Source organism: Hemicordylus capensis, chromosome 4, assembly GCF_027244095.1.
Source record: "Hemicordylus capensis ecotype Gifberg chromosome 4, rHemCap1.1.pri, whole genome shotgun sequence".
Classification (NCBI taxonomy): Eukaryota; Metazoa; Chordata; class Lepidosauria; order Squamata; family Cordylidae; genus Hemicordylus; species Hemicordylus capensis.
The window spans coordinates 255,293,043-255,317,813 of record NC_069660.1 but is presented as its reverse complement, the minus strand read 5'-3'; the positions used below and the strand labels follow the sequence as shown (position 1 = coordinate 255,317,813).

The 24,771-nt window shown below is 42.8% G+C and overlaps 1 long non-coding RNA gene across 1 annotated transcript in view; it reads right to left on the bottom strand.

Moving 5' to 3' along the window:
• The window catches only part of LOC128324821 (uncharacterized), a 69,730-nt gene that overhangs the window by 23,957 nt on the left and 21,002 nt on the right, over positions 1-24,771 (bottom strand). Inside the window, exon 2 of the long non-coding RNA XR_008307111.1 lies at positions 2,380-2,618. This is a non-coding gene — a long non-coding RNA (uncharacterized LOC128324821). The remainder of the gene's footprint in view (positions 1-2,379; positions 2,619-24,771) is intronic.

Genomic DNA, 24,771 nt, shown 5'->3' with positions numbered 1-24,771 from the left:
CGGGCTCGGCTGTGAGCCCGGTGGTTCTGGAGTGGGTAACCCGCTCAAGAACCCTTGTCCCAAAACCAGGTTTGCGGAGCAAGTGCTCCGCAAACCTGTTTTTTTAAATCATGAGTAGCCTCCCAGAGGGAAGGCAAAAAGCTGCCTCCCAGCTCTGGGGGTCTCCCCAGTATGCCCTGCACACTTGCACAGGACATACTGGGGCTTCAGGGGGCCGCATGGCCCCCGAGCTCCCCAGCCCCCACTGGCTCTGGCTCGGAGCCGGCAATTGTGTGGGTGGCCAATCCGGGCACCTAGGGGTCCCTCCCCACTCGTGAGTGGGGAGAGCGGGCTTATCCCGCTCTTCCTGCTCACTACCCCAAACCGGGTCTCACGGATCGTGAGACCAGGTACCTTATATTATTCCATACCTTGTTGTCCCCCTGAGAGCAATCCATCAAAAGAGGATGTTGTAGTTCAATTTGGAAAGTATTTTCTAGGCATGAAAGAAAGATATTCCATTCTCAAAAACAGAAGAACCACACTTTCTAGAAGTCCTCCAGGACTTCTGTCCTGTAACTCAGAATCTTAGAGCTATCAGTGTCAAGTAACAAGCTGTCTCCATCAGCACAATTCTCTGGTATAACTGCAAAAGGTCATTCATTTATTAATTATGCATCAACAGTTTACTCTCAGTGGTTTCCCCATATATTTAGACTAACTGTACATCTTTTTCCTACTTGGAGCTTCAGTTTGTAGAGCAATTACCCTGGACAAAAGTGCTGTCAGACATTTATCATGGAAAACAGTTCTTCTGGTTGCATTGACTCTGCTAGGAGAATTCAGTTGGAACTAAGGAAGTTTGTCAGTGACCAAAGATCATGCATCATTCACTATGATAAAGTGGGCTTACAGGAGAACAATTCAGTCTTCCACAGAGCAGAAGAGTTGTTCCTTTCCTCCTTTTGTCACGATGCCAATCACATTTTGGGAAATGCATGGCATATTGTGGGCATCAGGAAAGTGCCAAATTTTACACTGTACATACAAAGGATTTTAGGCAGATTAGTTGCCTTGAAATTTTCTTCTATAACAACCACTAAGAGTAAAAGAGTGTCCGGGTTCATATCCAGGTGAATCACTGCTGTCATCAATGAGGCATAATTCATCATGGGAACAGGTCTTATGGCCCATTCTGCTCATGGATCTGCAGTCTTAGCAGCTTTCTGGAGTAGTACTACCATGAAATACATGTGTATGGTAGTATTTGTATTTTGTATTTATTCATTTACGGTCTTTGACCAAATAGTACAATACATTTACATGAAAAACTAAAACACACTTTCAGCAAATATAAAACATTAAAATATAAAACCAATTAATCATTTATAATGGAGTACTTATATACATATTATAGCTTCTCCAAAGCCTCAAAAACTCTATTTCTTTAAGGGCCGTAATCTTAAGGCCACATAACAAAACTTAGCTACTGCGGCCGAGATTGCTGTATCCTTGTCATTTAATAGAAACGTTACCATCTGGTCATCATCTTTTCCATTCAGGTCTTTTAGTAATGGGCCAATTAGTTGGTGCCTTATGTCCTGATATATAGGGCATTTCAATAAAATATGGGCCAATGTTTCAACCGCTTGGTTGCAAGGACATTTCCTTTCTTCATAAGGTAGTTTTGCATATTTCCCATAGAGTAAAGCCGATGGAAAAACATTAAACCTGGCCCTAGAGAAGGCCCATCTAAATTTTCTTAAGGTGATTGTGAATAAATATATTGCAGGAGTAAGGTCCGCCTTAGCATAAATTGATTTATAGAAAAACGGTAAATTGGCCTTTTCAGTTTGTATATCTATCAGTCTCTGTCTCACCAGTCTACGGGCTGTATTTTTGCCGGCCTCCAGCAGTAGGACGGGAGATAGTCCGCTTTGACTAAGTTTATCTGTTATGTCCCTAACTCCAGGATGATAGTACCTCAGCCAATAAGAATTTAGGGATTAGTCCCATTGGATAAAAGTGGAGTTTAATCCAATAAAATATTCTTACTAGCCATGCCCTGGATTCCAATTTGAGTAGACCCGCCTCCCGGCGAACTGCCACGTTGGGCACACAATTGGGTATGCCAAATAGCGTTTTCAGAAAACCTGTTTGGATTTTCTCGAGTTCGTCAAAATTGGAATATGACCCCAATTGTGTCCCATAAAGAAGTTGGGGGACTACTTTAGCCATGTAAAGTTTGATAGCAGCTGGGATGTAATAACCCCCTTGAGACCGATAAAATCTTAGTATAGCTGTGATACTTCATTTGGCCTTATCTACAGCAGATCTCATATGGGCAGTTTTATGGCCATTAAACTGGAAAACTACCCCTAGGTATTTAAATTGCTTTACCTGGTCTATCCTACGGCCATCAATTGACCAGTTGAAGCGATGATTTCTTGTGCTGAAACGAAGAATCTTTGTCACCAAAGACTACAAGGTAGACCATTGGTCATCAGCTGAAGTCACTTTTGGCAGGAGGCCATTCACAAAATATTAGTTTGATTGTGTAGCCCTTATAGTCAGACCTCCCTTGAAGCTGAACAGCTTTAGTATTCCATATGAGTCCAAGCTGTGCTCCTGAACTGATCCTGATGGGAAAATAGAATTTTTGTTATTTCCTGTAAATCTCAATTCGCCTTGAGAGCAGAATAAAACCTGCCTCACCCTGTCTGATTAACCACACGGTGTGCTATATTAGAATTTTCAGCTGATAGGTAAGCTTTTGGAGGGAATCCCCAATGTCTGTTTTCCAGCTTTCCTCTCATTTCTGCAATGCTGTTCCATCTTAAAGATTCACTTATTTTTTCCCCACTTACTGTTCATTATAGTTTGATTTCCAGTTCCATCAGTTATTTTGACTTTACACATCTTAGCCTTTTAAGGAAGGTCTTGCCATCAGAGGAAGTGGCCAGTTGCAACCTTGCTTCCTGACACTCAAGGAGGAGGACTGCCTTCCTAGAAGTCCAGACTGCAGCCTGCTCCCAGGGAGATTTACAAGTCGAAGAAGGGCAGAATCTCTGTGCTTGGTTACCATATTCCTTTTGAGATCAATGCTCTATACAGTGAGATGGCATATGTAGATTGCCAAATGTAGAATGCTAACATACGTTCAGGCTATGTTAAGGTATCCAGCACATTATTCAATGACCAAAAGAAACTTTGAACATATCTATTGGATTTCCTCTCATCCTCTTTGCAATGGTCAGAGATAAATTAATTGTCATGGAGGGGATTTCTCAGTCAGGAAAGGGGTGACTAGTGACCTTTCGGAGACAAAACACATTTGATGGGTCTGCTGGATACATGTTGTAAGAACTACTGATTTAAAAGATAATGGTGGACATTAGGTCCCTCCTCCTCCTCCTCCTCTCACACTGTAATTTGGTTTACTGGATAAGAGCCCAAGAGCAGAGGAGGGGAAAATATATTTCCAGTGACTTTTGATGCCTTCAGGACTAGCTGACCTGCCAGGTTAAGACACTTATATTTTCCTAAAGAGCAGATTCATGATTTGTTGTGTTGTTTTAATGTGAATTATTATATCATGGAAAATATTTCCCCTTCACATTTGTAATAAAACCCTGCAGAAACCAATTTAAGAATAAAGGGTTTTGACACACACAGGGACAATTAAAAAAAAAAAGATTTGTTTCTGGACTGACAGCATGATACAGATGATGTTGAATATGGCAGTGGCCACATGAACAGCATTTGGGGGGGGGATCTAGTTGCAGAGGCTGATCAAACAGAGGAGAAAAATGAAATCCACACATTTTAAATATATCATCATTACTGCTGTATCACTTATACACGACCACAAATACATATGCAAATTAACAACTACAGTATGTATGTTTTATATAAAAGGTCTATATATAAACTAGTAAATCACTAATCCTGAAGCCACATTATTTGCAGCTGTTCCATTTCAGAATAGCATCAATTTTGCAATTCTCCTACCTTAATTGAAAGCTGTATCATTTTAACCTTGCACCTTAAGTGGCACAGTGGGGAAATGCTTGACTAACAAGCAGAAGGTTGCCAGTTTGATTCCCCACTGCTACTATATCGGGCAGCAGTGATATAGGAAGATGCTGAAAGGCATCATCTCATACTGCACAGGAGGAAGCAATGGTAAACCCCTCCTGTATTCTACCAAAGAAAACCACGGGGCTTTGTGGGCACCAGGACTTGAAATCGACTTGACAGCACACTTTACCTTTACCTTTACAATTTACCTAAAAGAAATCTACTTAGAATGAAAAAAATGCATTTGCTTATTACTGAAATAACTGAGATGTAATATTCAGTATTGGCATGAATCACTAATGAATACAAATAACAGCAGAAGGCATTTTGCTTCAGAACCCATTCACACATCCGTTGGGCATATGGCAGATATTGGTGTTCTCCCCCCCACCTCACCCCGTTAGCACCTTTCTTCTTGGATTAGCAGAAAAGCATGAGCAGAAGCCTGACAAAAGTCACGTCACCACAGACCATCTTAGATCTGTTACCAGAACTGCCCCGGAGTGCTGGCTAGACATTCTAACTGTGCTTTGGCTTAGGGTGGGGAAATTAACTTGGCTTAGTTCAGTTCCAGTATCAATTTGAGCAAGTTTTTGCATATTGGGGAAATGAGGAAACAAGAAACAGGAATACAATTCAAATGTTTTATTAAGAGTGAAATGGGGGTACAGAAGGCAAAGGATTGGTTAGGGAATGCACTCAATCTTGGCTGATATTTTAACTGTCTTACTGGAAATAATTTAGCTAAGGCTCTAATTAAGAGTGACTCAGGTTGGCTAAGGTCTTAGACCAGAGCCTGGCTTAAAGCTTGCCTTGAAAAGCACTTGGGAAGCAGGGAGGGAGGCAGAGAAATGGCAACAAGATTTAGAAGGGCAAAAAGTTAGTTTTACCTATCATCTCCTGGTACGTTGATCATTTTACCTATCATTCGTTGCACATTGGCAGAGAGGCCTCCTCATGGGGAATAGGCAGAAAAGCAGAGAAGAGGAGCAAGGAGTGAAGGGCTAAAACTCACATGTCTGAGAGTCCATAGAATAGTGATCCCAACAGATTCCAAGACCATGTGCTATGGCCAGAGGTAGATATTCCTCAAAACATGCCCTGAGGCAGCTCCCAAGCTTACCAGGGGAGCTGGCAGTCTGGCAGATTTGGTGTAAACCACCCTGAGCCTTTTGGAAGGGCAGTATAAAAATTTAATAATAAATAAATAAATAAATAAATAAAATAAGTCCATGAAAGACAGACATTCATTGCTACTCAAATCATTCTGAGTGTAGCTTGCCCAACAAAGGCAAGAGGAAGCTAAGCAAATGTAGAGTACATGGTGAATAGAGGTGTGCTTGGTTGACTATCTTAAGAACAGGATGTCTTCCAGATGTAAAAGGATTACATATCAATGGTTTTTATGAGCCTCTCCACTGGGTCTTTGTCAGCTAGTTTGTTAATTCATGATGAGTTTGGGAAATGTGCTGCTTATCTGCATTACTCCCAAAGAGTGCTTTACTGTTATCTCTCCATTTCCAGAATGGCTTGGTTTAGAGCTCTGAGACCGGGCACACATATAGTCCAAGATGACAGGACTCTTTTTATTTTTATTTCAAGGACATTGGCCAATGATTTTTAATGATTTTTTTTTCTACTGCAGGAAAGCTGCCAGAAAGACTTGTCTCTATCTATAGAGTACTTCATATCTAGTGAAAGTATAACTAATGGTTACATCTGAATAAACAACTTTTTTTAAAAAATGCACTATGCTCAAATTGGTTTGTGATCCAAAACCAAAGCATGAGAACTGTGAAGCAAGGGGCATGTGTTGTGGTTTTAACTATCTCTCCCCCCCCCCACTTACAAATGCATTATATGTCCAAGTTGGTTTTGTGTTTGAACTGTGGAAAAGGAGACATGTGCTGTGTCCCAGTTAATCTGCAAATGGTCAAGAAGCTATGTAAATCCATTGGGGCTTGCATAGTCGTGTGTGTGTGTGTGTGTGTGTGTGTGTGTGTGTGTGTGTGTGTGTAATATACTCTGGCCCTGTGAGTTTGTAGTGAATGAGCAAGAAGATATATGGATCCTTTGGGGTTTATGTTGTCCTTTCCACCAAAAAAGCACACTGGTTCAGACCTGTGGGTTTGTGGTGAAATGTATATATATGGAAAGATTGCTTATTTTTCAGGGTGGATGTACGCTCATTAGGTCCAGGGTCCAAAATCAGCTAGCTGCACCTCTGGCTGCATTTGCTCAATGTAAGTTGTGCAGCTGAGCTGCTTGTGCACTTGGACATGATGAAGATATGAGACTTTTTGTGCTAGTGGGAATTCCTGACTTCCACAACTACGATGTTGTGCAACATGTGGGCCAGTGATTTACCAGGGACAGATTTACTCAGTAAATAATAGCAATAGCACTTACATTTATATACCGCTCTATAGCCAGAGCTCTCTAAGCGGTTTACAATGATTTAGCATATTGCCCCCAACATTCTGGGTACTCATTTTACCGACCTCGGAAGGATGGAAGGCTGAGTCAACCTTGAGCCCCTGGTCAGGATCGAACTTGTAACCTTCTGGTTACAGGGCGGCAGTTTTACCACTGCGCCACCAGGGGCTCATGCAGTTTCTTTTTCCTTGGATAAATGCCAATGCCAGACTTACATTTTCAGGTACCAAGATCTGAATTATAGCTGAGATACCCCATATAATTTGCTAAATAAATGCATATGCATATATGCTCCTGCATTTTTAAAGAAGACAAATGTTTGGCAACCTCACTTTATATTTCTGGAAGTAGCACAGTAAATGTAAATCCCATGCCTCACAACTCCTTTTCTGCTCCAGCAAAATGATGAATCCCCTTAGCTGAGAGATGAAAAATAATCTGGCAAAATCCCAATTACAGAGTGAGCAAACACCAAGGATGCATTATCCTGCTCCTACTGCTGCTATTAAAAGCTGGCTCCTCACACCCAGGGATTAACAAGCTATGTGAACATTCCTGGGGAAAGCAAAATCAGAACATTTTTCCTTAGCAAATATCTAACAGGAACCAACATAATCAATCCTTGTTTTGGTTTATATGCAGGCTGCTCTCAAGCCATTGTACAAAAATAAAGAGCCCATGCTTACGAGCAACCTAGCCTGGGCTAGGCTGCTCATGTGGAGTGCCAGGATCCACGCAGATGCAGTGCTCCTGCCCAGTCAAACCTTACTTTTAAGCTCAGCTCTTAACTGAGGCTAAGGGAGCAAGGAATCCCTTAACCCGACTGCTGAGATCATGTGTCTCCTCGGGCTGCATGCAGCCCAAGGAGACACAGAGATGGGCACCTAGAGCACCCATCTTACGGGGGATTCCCCCAATGCACTGTGCTTGCCACGCAGTGTATTTCGGGATACCAAGAGCGAGGACTTCCTTAACCCAGCACCCAAGATCATGTGTCTCCTTGGGCTGCACACAGCCTGAGGAGACACAGAGATGGGTGCCTAGAGCGCCCGTCTTACAGGGAAATCCCCCAATGCACTGCGCTGGGCTCACGGTGCATTGTGGGATACCCAGAGGCCAAAACTCGGCATCCCAGCCTCCAGAGCTCTGAGCTGCCCGCCGCAGTGCTGCTCATCTGAGAGCACAGGCTGTGCTTCCATCAATATTTGAATGATTTCTGGGGGGGTGGAGGTAAGGTTTTGCAGTCTTGCCCCCCCAAACACACACACACGCCTTCCTCCCACCCATGCCTGTCCACCCACTCTCCAGGACAGTTGTGTGAATAGCTCCATAGTCTAGCTTTTCACCCTAACATTTTTTCTCCCTCAGATGGAAATGGACAGGACACAGCATAGAGCCCATTTGAAGGCTTATGTAGAAGCATACAGGTGGGGGGGTGGGGAACAAAAACAATTCTGGTCTGCACGCATTGCTTCTGCAGGTTTGCATTTAGCAGAGCTGTCCCGGGTTTTGAGGAGTTTGATTCAGGCTCCTTCTAATTCAAACCAGTTCCTGGGGACTCTGTTCTGCTACAATGCTTTTAATGGGTACTTTGCAGACAAAACCTCTTGTATTCAGGCCAACTTGGACTCCAATGTTTCTGCAGAGTCTATTAAGGTGTTGTCTAGCAATCCCTCTTGCAGTATTAGATTGGATCAGTTTCAATCTGTGATGCCTGATGACGTGGACAAGCTGCTTCGGACAGTGCATTCTACCACTTGTTCTCTGGATCCTTGCTCTACTTGGCTGCTTCTATCTAGCAGGGAAATTGTTGGAGATGGCCTAGTTAATATCATTTACTCATCACTGAGGGAGGGTAGGATGCCTCCTTGTTTGAAGGAGGCAATGATTAGACCACTTCTTAAGAAGCCTTCCCTAGATCCCTCAGTGATATAGGCCAGCCTCCAATCTCCCATGGTTGGGCAAAGTGATTGAGAGAGTGGTGGATAACCAGCTCCAGGCAGTTTGGGAGGAAACCAATTATCATTCTAGACCCATTTCAAACTGGCTTTAGAGCAGGCTATGGGGTTGAGTTTGCCTTGGTTAGCCTGATGGATGACCTTTATCAGGGAATCGACAGAGGGATTGTGACTCTGTTGGTTCTTTTGGATCTTTTGGTTCTGTTGGTTCTTCTGGATCAGCAACGTTCAATACCATCGACCATGGTATCCTTTTGGATCACCTGGGGGAATTGGGGATAGCAGGCACTGCTTGCAGTGGCTCCACTCCTACCTCTCAGGTAGATTCCAGATGGTGGAGCTTGGTGACAGTTCCTCTTCAAAATGCGAGCTATTATATGGAGTCCCTCAGGGCTCTATTCTGTCACCAATGCTTTTTAACATTTACATGAAACCACTGGCTGAGGTCATCAGGAGATTTGGTGCAGGGTGTTATCAGTATGCTGATGACACCCAAATCTATTTATCATCATCATCATCATCATCATCATCATCATCATCATCATCATCATCAGGAAATGGCATTCACTCCCTAAATGCCTTTTACAGGCAGTAATGGTCTGGATGAGTGATAACTAATTGAAGTTGAATCCAAGCAAGACGGAGGTGCTTATTGTGGGGGATCAGAATTTGAGGGATGAGTCAGATCTTCCTGTGTGGATGGGGTTACACTCCCCCAGAAGGAACAGGTACACAGCCTGGTAGTGCTCTTGGATCCAGGCCTCACCCTGGTATCTCAGGTGGAGGCGATGGCAAGGAGCACTTTCTACAACTGATTCAACAGCTATGCCCAAGGCCCATCTAGTCCAGCATCCTGTTTCACACAGTAGCCCAACAAATGCCTCTGAGAAGTCCACAGGTAAGAGGTGAGAGCTGTTGCTCCCTGCAACTGGAATTTACAGACATCTTGCCTCTGAGGCTGAAGATTGTCTATAGCCACCAGATTAGTAGCCATTGGAGACCTGTCCTCCATGAATTTGTCTAAGCCCCTTTTTATGCCATCCAAGCTAGTGGTCATCACACCATCCCATGGCAGAGAATTCCATAGATTAATTATGTGCTTTGTGAAAAAGTACTTCCTTTCATTGGTCCTAAAATTCCTGGCCTTCTGTTTCATGGGATAACCCCTGGTTCTAGTGTTGTGTGTGAGAAAAGAAAATTTTATCTCTATCCACTCTCTCTACTCCATGCATAATTTTATACACCTCTGCTTTATCTCCCCATAGTTGCCTCTTTTCCAAACGACAAAGTCCCAGATGCTGAAACATGGAGAACCATTGCTAGTCAGTGTGGATAATAATGAGCTAGATGCACCAGTGGTGTGCCTTAGTACAAGGCAGCCTCACAAGTTCAATATTAACTTGGACAAATAAATACGTAAGTGAACAGGTTTAGTCTGCAGTCCTATTCACTTTTACCTGGGAGTAAGAGCCATTGCTTTTGCAATTGGGACTGACTCCTGAGAAACATTGCTTACCAGCCTTGCATCTAAGCTCTTGTTCTTGTCAATGGAAGGAATAAAAAGCAGTCCTCCATTTTGACAACAGGCAGAGTACTGTAAGTGCTTCTTTTTTGTTACAGCAAGAAAGCCAGTGAGGAAGAACTAATCCCACTCCCTCGAAGGAGATAGTCAGTGCTAGCAAACAAAGCTACTATTGCCATAAATTTATTAACAGTACTTAAATTATGGGTAGTAGGAAGGAAAGCACTGATGAAAACCACCAGCCCCACCTTCTCACCCTACCCCCCATTTTAGTCGAATCATGGGCTCTCTCTTGTAGCTTTCTAAAAACAATTGTTTAAGGCAGGCATCCCCAAACTGCGGCCCTCCAGATGTTGCTGAACTACAACTTCCAGCATACCCAGCCACAAAAAATTGTGTCTAGGGATGTTGGGAGTTGTAGTTCAGCAACATTTAGAGGGCCGCAGTTTGGGGATGCCTGGTTTAAGGGACCATCATAAAAGACACAGTGAAAGCCCTCTTTCAACTCCGCCCCACCCCCCATAATTTGAGCATGGTTCTGAAACCCAACCTACTGCACCATTTTGTCACTTGGTAGTTGCAATGATTACTTGCTAGCTTGACTCTCTCACAATGTGGCGACATGTTTCCACTCGAACACAGCACTTTTGAAGCATGGGTAAGCTCTGAAAAATATTTGCACTCTTGCACAATAGCAAAAAAAAACACCCTGCTCACACTTCATGGAGTACAGAGCAGTGCAGGGCTAGCATGGTGTGAAGACAGCACCCATGGTAGACTGCCCTGGATGTTGGCCATTGTATTTAAAATCTTTATTGACCTCAATATGCAGAAATGTTAAATGACAAGGCACTCAACTTCAGGGGGGGAAATGATTCAAAAATCAAAATATCTGTTATAAAATGGTGATAATGTTCTACTGTCTAATTGTCAGTCCATGTGGGGTCTAACCTACATATATATGGGAAATGGTCAGAGATTTTGATAAACATTTTCCATGTGATTATTGGAGGATTCTGTAAAAGACAAGAACAGAAAGCCTATAATCCCAAGGAGATAAGAATGGACCTCAGTCGGCAACATATAATGTTTCAATGTTTTCACTAAAAAACAGAGCAGCCCAAAATAAATAGATTCATTCCTGTGAGTTGGTAGTGCGTGTTTGGGACACCCTTTAAAATTTTTACATCTGTCGATGTCTTCTGAGAATGCTTCCAAGACTCTGACCTTTATTCGTTTGTGTCACTTCTCTTGATTCATTTTCTGGCAAACTGTGGCATGACATCATGGGACCTGATCATATGAAACATTATTGTGATGGCTTCAGTCATCTTGTTTGGTAAATGCCTGTGAGAACCTGTGAAACTCTCACAATAAAAGAGTGACATTTATCATGATTTGGGCCATTTGAGCAAGCCAAATTGGGAAGGATGCATCCGAATTCGGTGACTATCCAGCAGAAACTGAGAGTCAGTGTGAAATAGTGCCTTGAATTTTAGTCTACTGCCAGGAGATTTGTCTTTCAAATTTCCAGTCAGTCACAGAGCTCACTGGGTGACATTTGGCCAGACACTATTTCTCAACCTAACCTACCTCACAGAGTTATTGTAAGGATATTGTTGAGTGGGGCATGAACTCTGAGCATCTTAGAAGAAGAGTGGGATTAAAATGTAATAAATAAAATAGACCACCAAGAAAGGCCACTGATATATAAGGGCAGTTCACATGATTGACATTAGAGAAGCTTTCTGCCCTCATTTTGGCTCTCTAGCTCCTCCTCTAGCTCCTCCCAATTTTCCATTGTGGGTGAGTTAAAAACAAGGCCAGAGGCAGAGAGCTTGATCATGAGCTAAGCCCCAGCACACCCTACCCAAATCCTGTCCCAAACTTCAGAATGAGGTTGGAAGAATAACCATCCCACCCAGCTGGGCTTCGCTCATGATCAAGCTCCCCTCCTCCGACCTTGTTTTTAACTGACACACGATCAAAAATCAGAAGCATGCAGAGCTCCCCAATTAAGGTCGGAGGCTTCTCTTACCCTCCTAATGTTGATTGTATGAAGCATCCTATACTATAGTTGAGGTCCAAAGAGCTATTTCAAGCACATCCAAGTGCCTGGGGTATTTTTTTTTAAACTTCCCCCTGCTTTGAGCAGCAAACTTATCCCCACCTGCATCTTACAGTATGCTGCTTTATCCCCTCAGTTTCAAAACTGGCTTGCCTCATGGCATAGGAGAGAGGCTGGTGTGCAAGAAAAACAAACTCAAAGCTCTTTTGGGTGCAAGGAACTAGCATAGTGGCTTTTTGGATTCTGGCAACTATATGTGAAGAAAAATACGAGGCACCCTCTTGGAATGTAATCTCAGGGCAGTTGGAATTTTGCCACTGACTTCAGTTAGAGCCTGGATGAGGGCACTTCAGAATTGCGACACCTTGCCATAGGGCTTTAGGGGGAGAAAGTGCTTTTGCGAAACTGCCTGTCTGGATTCCTGTTTCCTCTGCATTTGCATCCAGACTGAACCAGCATCTGCTGCTATCATACAATACAGGCATAGATACCATCAGAATAACCCTGATCCCCATCACATCATCTGGCCTTGCATTTGTCTGCCATGCTGTGGCCCGGAATGTGATCTGAAGCTGACAAAAAGCAGCCACACTCTGAGTGCAGATACCCTTTGTTCCTCTGGGACTTCCCTGCTGGTTTTCAAATTCCAAATGGATCCCATTTTCTCTCTCTTACATCTCCTTGAGCCTTTTAAGCCAAATGGCCTGGTCAGATCACCAGGCAGCAGGTGCTCTTCTGCTGCACATTTGCACCTTCCAATCCAAACACACACACACCTCTCTCGTTCAGGCTTAGACATAAATCAAGGGAGACTTATCAGGGTTTTTACACTTTGATGTGTGGCTGGATTTTGTTTATCTAGGGGTCTGTTCCTGGAAGCATGTTCTTGACATATTCGAGTTGGTGGCAATTAGCATTGCTTAGAAAAGACACAGAAATGAAAAGAGGAAAGTGAGAGAATCGTTGGTCTGTGTCTAAGTCTTTTTAAAAAAATAAAATCATTGCAATATTTTTGAATGGGTAGAAAGTATAATCTCAAAGAGCAATTGCAACAGCTGTAAGACCAAGAGTAAGCAAAGAAAAATTACTTGTGTTCACTCCTTGACTTCTGAATGCACCTTTTTGCAATTATGAAAAGAAATCTTCCCAATGAGGATTCAGTGCTGCAAGGTCTCAGCAATCCCTGCAAGGTGGCCAGTTTGCTCATCGATCAAAAGCACAATAACATAGAGAAATATATCTCTATAATCTGGAGACATATTAAGCTTGGCCCAGCATGTCTTAACAGTGAGGGCAAGTGTCCAATATGGTGACTTCAATAGGACTGGGGGTGGGGGGGACCTGTAGGACTGAGTCCAAAGAGCATAATAACTACATGAAGTAATGTTTTGCTGTATTTATTGTGAAAGACTCATTGTTCCTTCATTCTATATTTCACTGTCATATATATCAAAGCTGTGCCCCAAATTCATATATCCTGTCTCAGAAATATGAATTTGGAATGTTCATAATGCTCACTTCTAGCCAGAGCCGTATCTAGGGAAAATAGCGCCTAGGGCAAGCACTGAAATTGCGCCCCCTGTCCAAACAGCTGACACCCATCTTTCAGATAACTTTACCATAATATCAGCTGAAAAATACAAGACAAGCTTGTTAATCTTTTAATATTTCAAAAAATATTTAGCAGTGGACGTAGCCAGACCAAAAAATGCTGGAAAACTATGAATTTCAGTATGCTGGGACTCATGAAATACCCAAATAACTATGTGGAGGTGTACTTGGAAAATGAAACAGAAGTGCCTGTCTAATTCTCTGCTATGCATTGTAGCATCACCATTACATAAGTTTTAAAAATAAATGGAGAATTTGATTTTTCCCAGATACTCTGAAAATAATTAAAGGATATGCAGAGTAAACTGTATCACTGCATGGAACATATTCTAGTATGTCAGAAAGACAGTTAAAATGAGAGAAAGAGAGCAAGAAACTCCCAGTGGGCCTTAATACTAAGGATTTCACACTGATTCAAAGACAAACTCACCATTAATAGCCATATTATTAAGACAGCACATCTAACTCACTTATCACAAGAAGCAAAGTAAGAGCAAATGAATACAATCCTAGCTCATAAGCTTCAGCTCAGTACTCACAAGCCCTGATTCTCTGTACATAGTGCCAAACTGAATATGTGTACAGCGACTTATATTATATTAATTTGTTTTTTTTTTTAAAAAATTACCTGTAGCCCCTTTGGGGGCTTCCTAAAGGCCATGGGGGAGGTCTACAAAGGTTCCCCCTCACCCTGCTGGCCTCTAGGTCCTCACAGGGACCATTTGAGCATGTGCGGTGGCCATTTTAAAAAATAATTGTGTGTGTGTTTTTTAAATGGCCACTGAAAACAAAATGGCCACAGCACATGCTCAAATGGCCTCTGTGAGGCCTGGCATGTCCTAGGGCCTCACAGAGGCAATTTGAGCATGCACAGTGGCCATTTTGTTTTCAGTGGCCAGTTTAAAAAAAAAAATATTTTTTTTAATTAAGTGGCGCCTGGGGCATGTGCCCTGCCTGCCCACCTTAGAGATGCCCCTGCTTCTAGCATGAGCCTAGCATTTGGGAATGAAAATTCTTCTCTGGCTCAGATTTCAGTGTCTTAATAAACCTGGGGAAAATGTTGCCCTTCATCATAGTTTTCTGGAAACAGGAGTGTAGCAAGGTTGGAGGTGACCCTGAGGCAAAATCTGAGGATGCCCCCCTCTGCCGCCTCACACACACACACACACACACACACACACACACACACACACACACACCACCATCACCGTGGAGCCAGAAAGCAGCCAAGCCACCATGGCCTGATGATGTCACTGAGCCAGTGTGACCCAGCTTGGAGATGCAGGGCTGTCTCAATGACAGAAGAATAGGCTAACTAGTACTAACAGGCCACCTGCTCTTCTGGCACTGAAGCAGCTGCAATGACTATGGAGCACAGCAGGAGGTGGGGAGTCCCCCTGGCCACCTGCACCCCCTGGACATCTGTGCTCCCCATCTCAGTGGGGGCTACATCTCGGGAAACAGCAGTAGACAATGGTTATTGGCTAATGATTTGAGGGCTACTAACTTTAAGGCTTTCCAGGAGTGTCTGGTGAACCACTGTGGGAAGCAGAATGCTTGACTAGATGGACCATCAAGGCTCTTCTTATGACTCATGAGTAGACATGCATAGGATTAGCCTGCTTAAGATGCCTTCTTTACCTTTTCTATTATTCTCATCATAATTATGCAATGTCTAGGTTATGAAAGGATTAAAGCTAAACAGCAGGAAGCTGTGATTCACTCTGCTGAAAAATGAATCAAGGAGGAAATTGCATTATTTCAGATGACATTGTTCAGAAGTACCTGTTGTGACCATGTCTGCTTGTCAACCCATGCTCTCCTTTTTCTTGGAAATCAGACAAGTAAACATGCCAAGCACACTTCAGCTATAAACCACTACAAAGGGATTTAGAGCTGCTTGTTCTTGTGCTATGCCTTTCACTGCTGACAACTCCCAAACTCTTCATGTGATGCAACTATGCCAAGATACCTGAAATGAATTTATTGTGGTAGTGAGTACTATGGAAGAAAGAAAACATGAAGCTATCAAAAAATATGTAAATGCATTTTAAAAATCAGGGCCTGGGATGATTTATATCTTCTCCAGCTATTTACTCCTTTAAGTATTAATGAATCATCCGCTATAAATGAAGTTTGCTTTCTTTGACAAAAGGATGTGCCTATTGGGGTAGCCAATCCCACTGTAACCCTAAACCTTAAACAGGAAAAGGAGTGGTCCTGTAGGAATTCAGGCAACCCTGATTTTCTTTCCAGATGTACCATTTCCTTCCTGTGTGTCCTTGTGCCAGTTTTCTTCATTCTCTCTCTCAGTTTCCTCCCATGGAGTTTATAATAGCTTCATCACTGAGGCTTTGGGAGATAAGTGAGTGTTAAATCTGAGATGAAACTAATAACCATTTCTTGGATGAAAATTTGGGACTTTGTCAAACAAAGTTTGCTTATTTGTCTAAATTACCCTTACACTCAATTGCTCTCAGTGATGTCAAAATCAGGCAGCCAAATCTGATTGGCTGTGCAATATATGTCTATCCCTTTAAGAAACACAGCTGAAGGGGAAGTACTCTCTGGTTGGTTCATTTAGCTGAGAGTGAACTACCTGTAGCTGTATGGCAGTCAATAATTAAAATTAATAGAAGTTCAGAAGTTGATAGCAACTTTATTTCCTCTCTTATAAGAAAACAATACAAGCCATGGAGCACTTAGGCATTATTGCATTCTCTCCCTGTTTGGGCGGAATCACCCATGTGACTAAGCTAGGAAAGAGGAAAAAGCAGTTACCACCAGGAGAAAACTCTGAAAGGTCACTATTATATCAGTCAAGTTAAGGTTGGCTTAGTGATAACTTGGCTCTGTGGTGACTGAAATGCTAAGATGTAGGTGAGCCAACCCTACATCAGAATCCCCTTTTCCAATTCTATGCCACAAGATGACAGCTTTATAGAGCACATTTGTAGCTGTCTGGTTTCTTCTACATAACAGTCCCTTTATAATAAAAGCTGGAGAACAGGAAAGAGAATAGCAAAATTGCCTCCACAAAACTAGCATCAGATAAATGAAGACTGTCATACCTATTGTGGTGCATCCTGTCAACCTTACCCAGCTTCCTGCTGAACGTAATGGACTCCCCTTGTTATAGCTCTTAGCCCGTTGAGGTGCCCAGGCACTAGGAACGCAAAGCAGCCCTGTAGCCAGCCTTCCTTGTTAGGTGAGGCGTCCACAGAGACATCATTAGGATGTAGCCAATGGGGCATGGGCCCCCAAAGAATTGCTCAGAGCCCCCAATGCCATAGCCACCTCCCTCTTCCATGACCTCTTCCAGAAGGGAAGTTTAGCCATGAAGGCACCTGCACAGAGCATGGAAAAGAGCTCCTAGTCTCACCCATCTTTCTGCTGCTTGGACCTTCATAGGTGCTGCATTATAATATGAGAGACTTCTAAAACATGCATAATTATTCTTGATTAAGTTTAATTATCAAAAGGGAGGTTGTGGCTTGTTTTATAGCTGCTTCCCTCATAAACATGAAGTCTTAACTTGGTTTAAATAAGACTTCGTTCAGAAACAACTCAATTTTTCTCCTCCTTTCTCTCCCATTTCTCAACAACAACAACTTTATTTGTTAGCTACCCCATAACAAATTGTTCTCTGGGCAGCTCACAACAGAGGATTAATATATGCAATCAAAACTCATAACACATTACAGTATATCATAACAGACAAAAAAGGTGAAAATAAAATACAAAATACAATACAAAGCAGCATTAAAAACTCATTTTAAATTAGTTAAAAATCAGATAAAATCTGAAAAACTGAATTTAAAAACCTGAATTTAAAAGGCCTGGGTGAACAAAAAGGTCTTTACCTGGCATCTAAAAGAAGAAAGTGATGAAGCCAGGCAAGCCTCACTGTGGAGGCTATTCCATAAATGGGGTGCAACCACCAAAAAGGCCCTCTCCATGGTATCCACCCGCCTCACCTTGTTTGGCAGGGGCACCCAGAGGAAGGCCTTCAAAGATCTTAAGGTACAGGTAGGGACATATGCGGCAAGGTGCTCTCTCTCCCTTTTAGCAGCTTCAGCATATCAGCCAAAGCTCCAAGCCACAGAGACCATTTGAGCCTCTAGTGACAGTACTGGATCTATAAGCACCCCCAGACAGTGAGGCTGGTCCTTTTTGACTCCATCTCCCTGTCTCTCCTTCTCTCTCTCCAGGATCCCCACTGGGACAAACTTATAATATCATAAAACATACAAGAATACTAGATAGCATAAAACATGGGTCAGAGGCCAGGATCTTTTAAGTATCTAGCAACGCCCCTGGGTAGATACATTTCTAGGTGGACCTCTCTCTCTCTCCCACTCTCTCTTGGATGGTACACAATGCTGGTCCATTTGTTTTTCCCCTCTGAGTGCTGGAGGAGGATGTGAGGGGCAAGAGAAAGGCAGCAACCTTCCCCCTCATTCCTCCTCTGTACAGAGAAAGTATATAATGGGCTATGTAAAAGCCAAGTTAACAGAACAATCATTATGAACTTCAGGAATAAAAGGACTGCCACATTTTTGTTTTGTAAGAAATAAGGATGTTAAGCTTGGCTTTGATGCTGGACCAGGTATCTGTATCAGATTCCATCCATTTTACAAACTTGTCCATATTGCATTTACAAAGCCCTTTCAGAAATATGCTTTCGTGATAGAAGAGGAGATAAATATGATCATGAAAAATTTGCTGATCCCATGATCTGCGGTTCCTGACACAATGTTTGCCCCATTACACAATTTATTGGGCAAATACAATGTAAGACTTGGCCTTCTCATGGAATTTCAGTTAAATGGTGGAAATACCACAAGAGTACCAGATGACATTTTATTTGGTGTCATAAAGTGTTCCTTGGGACTTTAAAACAGTCAGTAACAAAAATCATAATGCATAAACTAAGATTCTCAGTTTAATTCCACTTCTTCCTAATCCCCCTATCTAAACTTTGATCTAATTCTGTGGGACTCATATACATGGCCCTAATGAGCATCTAGAAACCCCCACTTCAGTTGAACAATGCTGAATTTCCCCCTCTGCAGCATACAACCAAATGGGTAACATCCATTAGTTGTTTTAATGGCCCAATTTCCTCTACATGTAAACAAACGCAATTACATCTGGAAATTCTCAAGCACTCTCTGGGTTTATGAGGGTGTGCTGGGTCTGCTAGCAAGTCAGCAGGCATTACCATTAATTTTACTAATTAGAAGAATCCTAAAATACAGTGATTGGTCTCTTTCAGGGAGTTCATTCCCCTAGTGGTAATCTGTAGACAGCCTCAAAACCATGAACAATTGTTCTGAGGGTGAAATTAGATTTGTTTAATAAATTAATCAGCCACTCTTTGGCACAGAGTTCTCAGGATGGTGTACTTGTAAGATAATAATATATGCAATGAAAAATTAGATATAAAACCAATCAAACTGCGGAAGCAACAGATCATCGACAGATGATTAAAAACTAAGAGAAGCATAAGAACAGAATCCAAACCTTTTACATGATATGCTGCAATAGGAACATAGGAAGCTGCCTTATACCGAGTCAGACCGCTGGTCCGTCTAGCTTAGTATTGTCTACAACCTGGCTAAACGTGGCAGCGGCTTCTCCAAGGCTGCAGGTAGGAGTCTCTCTCAGCCCCGTCTTGGAGATGCCAAGGAGGGAACTTGGAACCTTCAGCATGCAAGCAGGCAAGTACTCTTCCCAGAGCAGCTGCATCCCCAAGGGGACTCTCTTACAGTGCTCACATATGTAGTCTCCCGTTCAAATGAAACCAAGGTGGACCCTGCTTAGTAAACGGGAAAATTCATGCTTGCTATCACAAGGCCAGCTCTCCTTCCCCTCCTTCAACCAAAAAGTCATTTTGCTTGACCCTCCTGGCTCCATATTCCAGTATGTTAACGATTCCCCCCACCCACCCACACACACACTTTTGCATGAAGGAAAGATTCTTCATGGGGAAAAAGATCCAAGCCGGAAAAATTCAACTATCCATATCTGGGCAAATTTAAAAACGTTTTTGCATGATGCCAAAAAGTCATCAAGGTGAGCACCAGGAGCTTTCCCAGACAGCAGGCTTTACCACAGGTTTACTGCAAGGCTTCACCTGAGAGTTCAAATTTGGAAACACACACACACCATGGATTTTTTTTTTTACCCTGGACATAAATTGGGCTAGGCTTTAACACACAAGGAAAAACCCGAATTGTGTATGAAATGCTCCCCAGTATCCCGCATGGACTTCAACGTGAAGCCAGCTGATGTGTGAATGCACACCCTCCCTCTCGGGCTAAAAGCCCCATCTGGAAATGCTTCAGGTGAGCATCTCTGAAAGGGCATTATAAATAAGAGGCCGCACCTGAGAAAACCTCCACCTAACTTCAAGGGCCAGGGGGGCTTTACCTTGGAGTGACTCTCTGTTTGGGAACATGTTATTTCCAGACTGTAGCACATTGGTACAAAAGCCCCTGGGGATTTGAAAAAATGTGAGCTTTGGGGGTTGGATAGAGAGCATATGAAATGGCTCAAAATAATAAGCCAAGCTATTACTAGTCATTTAAAAAATAACTTGGCTTATTTCTGAGCCATTCTGACGTGAGTAGAGGGCCCGAGGAGTAGCATTTGTCCACCTCTCTTTAAAATTATGGGAATAATCCAGACCTTCTCCCGGTCCATCCCGTCATGTGTAGGACACAAGGGGATTCCCACAGCACAGGAGTTCCAAACTGGGGGAATTATAGGCAGCACCACTCCTTTCCCCCTCCCCTCAGCCATCCTGACAGGCAGGTTCAGCAACCAAGGAAATGTTGTTCCAAAAGTTTTAAAAGAGGTTTACATAGAAACATAATAGAAAAATAATAAAAATAAAGAACATGTTACTCATGAGTACTTCCACTGAAATAAACAGGACAAATAAACTTGTGAAAACTACACACACACACACACACACACACACACACACACACACACACACACAATCTCTATTCTACCTGAGCTGACGTTTCATGACAGAAGGGGTACACTTGTTCAAATATGTTGGGAATCCCTGCTAGCAGATGGGGGGCTCTCACATACATGAAACAGCCTAGATTGCCCCCCAAGGTTCACTCTAAAGTGTCCATAACATTGTTTTGTCAGGGGAGACATGTTTGCTGTGGAAATGCAGGTGCAAGTTTCTGAAAGGAGTGCAAAAAATCCTCTCATTGCACATGGTACTGCAACATTTCTCTTTCTAACTGTACTTACATTTTAAAAGCCAAAAAGGTCTGCAAGGGGAGTTATTTTCACTGACATGTGTAAATGGGTGGAACTCCACACACTCCATTAAAACCATTAATTAGGGAAAATGTTGGATGGCAATCACGGTTGAAAGCCAGTTCTGGAGCCCTGCGAACACCAGAGAGCTGGCAGCCACACTTAAGTGCACCCTGAACAGTGAACAAAACAGTGCTTGATGAGTCACATTGGCTGAAATCATCTCAGAAAGCAAATGTAACATGCAAGTAACATGACTTTGGGAATGAGAGGGGGTTCACTGTGGCAACCATTTCCCCTCCTCTGTTTGATAAGAATCCAAGGAATTTATTTGAATAAATTCAGTAACATTATATTGATGATAAATGCACAATCATAATTTTTTGTGTGTGTGGTTGTGTTCTTGAAATAACTTTGGCATCTAGAAAATCATTCAGCCTCAACAGACTCATCTCCTAAGAACTGTAATACAAAAACTGTCCATGTCACATGGAGCTGCTTCTTACTTAAGGGGTCAATATGTGGTGTGCTTCAGGGCCCATCCAGTCCTTGACTTCAGTCCATTTACCTTTCCCTGAAATGGTCTCTTCATTTTGTTCCCTCAGGGCAGAAAGCACATAACATACAGTCCTGCTCTTGATGGCAGGATAGATGGAATCATTGACTTTGTGGATACTTTGGACCAGACATAACCCATGCAGGGACTGTGTGCTGTTTCTGGTTTGTCCTATGAATGACCAGTCCAAAACTGGTCATTCTACTACTAAATGTAGTAGTGAACCTCAGAGTCACAAAACTTTCCACTCTAGCTTATAGTAAACCAAGATGAGACTAGTCATTATTTCCACTGATCTTGGTTTATTCTAGCTATTTACTTAAAATAAGCTGAGATCTGTAACTTACTTCAAATCTTGGGCAATCATCTCAGTTTATTTGAAGCAAGTAGGCTATTATAAACTGAGATCAGTGGGTTCGGATGTCACAACCAATCTTGGTTTACTTTAACCTAGAGTAGAAGTAGACATTTGCACAGGCAAGAGAGGGAAGAGTGGGTGCTCCCAAGGCTCAGAGACATTGCACAGAGCCCAGCTTTAACTGAGGTTCTGTGTGACATCGAAACCAGTCTCGTGTCATAGGATGGCATTTTGCAATGACAGTCAAAATAACAAATGGTATATAAATCAAATAAATAAATAAATAAACTTTTTTAAAAAATTGATTTTACACTTGTACCATTCCATTGTGGAAATAAACCTAACTGTGTAAACCTGCCAGTTTTTAAAGATGGTCTGAACAGGGGCATAGCTAGAGGAGCGGGGGCCCATGTTTGTCCCTTTTTCTGGCAGCCCCTCAGAGTGAGGGAGATAATGAAGAAAATAGGGAGGGGTGGAGCTGGGGGCCCCTCAGGAGCTGGGGGGACTGGGTTCTTGGAACCCATCCGCTCAACTATACCCTGGCTCTGAACAAAAATGGATCTGAATGCCTAGTCAAGACCAATACATTTAGTAAAGGGATAAGGAAATGTCAGGTTTTATGAGTGAAGGTTTGTAATGAGGCTTATTTCCAATTTTATGAGACATTTCCTAATACAGCTTTGGAAGCTATCACAAGATTTGTCTGTCCAGCTCATTCAGGAAACAAAAACTTTCAAGGTTGCATGTGGGGGTGGGGTGGGGAACCAGCAACAGATGGGGAACAATGGCTTGAAAATGGGTGAAATAGTGGGATTTTCATTAACACCTCCCTCCCCGATCAAACCACCAATTTTGTCAGTGAAAAATGAAAATCAAACCTCATGAAAATTCATGACAGCACTGAGCAAAAGACTCAGACTCTGCCTAACATGCAGACTATCCCAGTCATATACAGTGGGAGTATGTTTCACAGTATTTACTGTATATACAGACCTCAAATGATAGCCTCCCTCTAGAGTGAACAGGTGCTGTGTGGTGAAATTGTAAGCAGCTACAATGTGGCTCCTGATAATCTGGATCCACACTGAAGAGTGCAATGACATCGTGAACATTTAGGGCAGACATGGCTCAATTTTATAGTTCCTTCTGCTGCTGACTCACTGCTTAACCATGAGAATGTCAGGTTCGGGTTGCGGTTTCATGCTACAGCCTGTGCTTTGGGGTAAAGAAAAACGGTCTTAAAAGAAACCCAAGGATTTTTCTTCTCTTGAGGGAGCAGTACAAACCTGGAAGTGGCTCTTTTGTTCCATAAGCAGTTTTTCTATGGCTTTCAAGCCAACTCCCAAGAGGGGAGATGCTTGCTGTATACCCTGTTTTCTGCATACACAGCCACGGACTAAGCAGAAACTGGTGAGCAACTGTCCTTTATCCCCCCATCTCCAAAATGAGGATTACATTGGGCACTTGCTTGTTTTAGATCTGTGGCTGTAATCGGACAAAGTATGAACTAAGATTTATTTTGAGATCAGACCAATGTGTAAGCCAAGTGTTATTCCAGACCAAAGTACAGGCAAAATATTCCTGTAACTGTATCCTGTAATTGTGATGCAATCATCATGCCATGCCACAGTAAATTAATAGCAAGAAGAAATGTACTTAACACAGCAAAATGAATTCTAGAAAGAATAAACGTTTTATTTAACCCCGGGATTTCCTAGTATTGAGTAAAAGAGTTATATCTAGATCAATCCAATGCATGTTGACTCAGAAGTACGTCCAACTCAGTTCAGTGAAGCTTATTCTCAGCTAAGTGTACATATGTATGCTTGCCAGGGAGTAAGCTCCATTGAAAAAACTGAGACTTTCCAAGGAAATATGCATAGGGTCGCACTCTTCTGCAACCTTGTTGAAGGAAATAACACTGAAAAACACTAAGACCACGGAATAGGCTTATGACATTATTGGATTAACAAGATCTCTTTCTTTGTTAATGTGTCAAATAATGCATATTGAGCCATTTAACCAAAATAACTTTTTATTTATACTTTTCCACCTTGATCCTAAACATATTTACTTAAACAAAAAGTCCCATTACTTTCATTGGCCTACAGCATGAGGGAAATTAATTTCAGTGGATCTACTTTAAGTAATTTCCCTCATGCTGTAGGCCAATGAAAGTAATGGGACTTTTTGGAACTGAAGTTAACCAGGGCCTAACTTGTCCTTTTAATTTCAATGGGACTGCTTTGAGAAATTTTCCTCATCATGTTAGTCACTGGAACAAATTCTCAAGTACGTGTCTTTAGGATTATAAACTTAAACTAGCTTAAACTGTGCAGCGCATCTGTGTGCTAGTACTTTATTGCTCCCCTCACCCCCTGCCACAGCCCCCCTCACCTCAGAGATCCCTCCACCCTCACCAGAGCCACACTACTGCTCCTCTTCTTCCATCCTGTTGCTTCCATCCCCCTCACCCCTCTTGGTTACTCCTGCATCCCTGTACTCCATCCCCCTCCCCCCTCTTGGTCGCGGCTGCAGAATTGCTGATGCCTACTGGCCAAGCTGCAGCCCCCTATCCCCAAAGACCTCCCCACTCTCACCCAAGCCCTGATCCTGCCCCTCCCCACAGGAGCAGCAGCAGCAGTGGTTGACCAGGCCCTTCTTCACTGCTGCCACCATCATGGCCACTCATTCCCCTCAGGCCACTGACAGGCCCAAGCCCATCCCTTGACTGCCTGCCTCCCTCTGCCAATGGCCTCGGTAGCCCCAAACAGCAGCAGTGGTTGACTGGGACCTTCCTTGCTGCCAATAGGCGCCACCATGGCCACTTGTTCCCCTCAGGCTGTTGACAGACTCGGGCCTGTCCCTCACCCTTCCTTCTTTCTCTCTTCCGCTTTTTCTCTCTTTCTCTCTCCT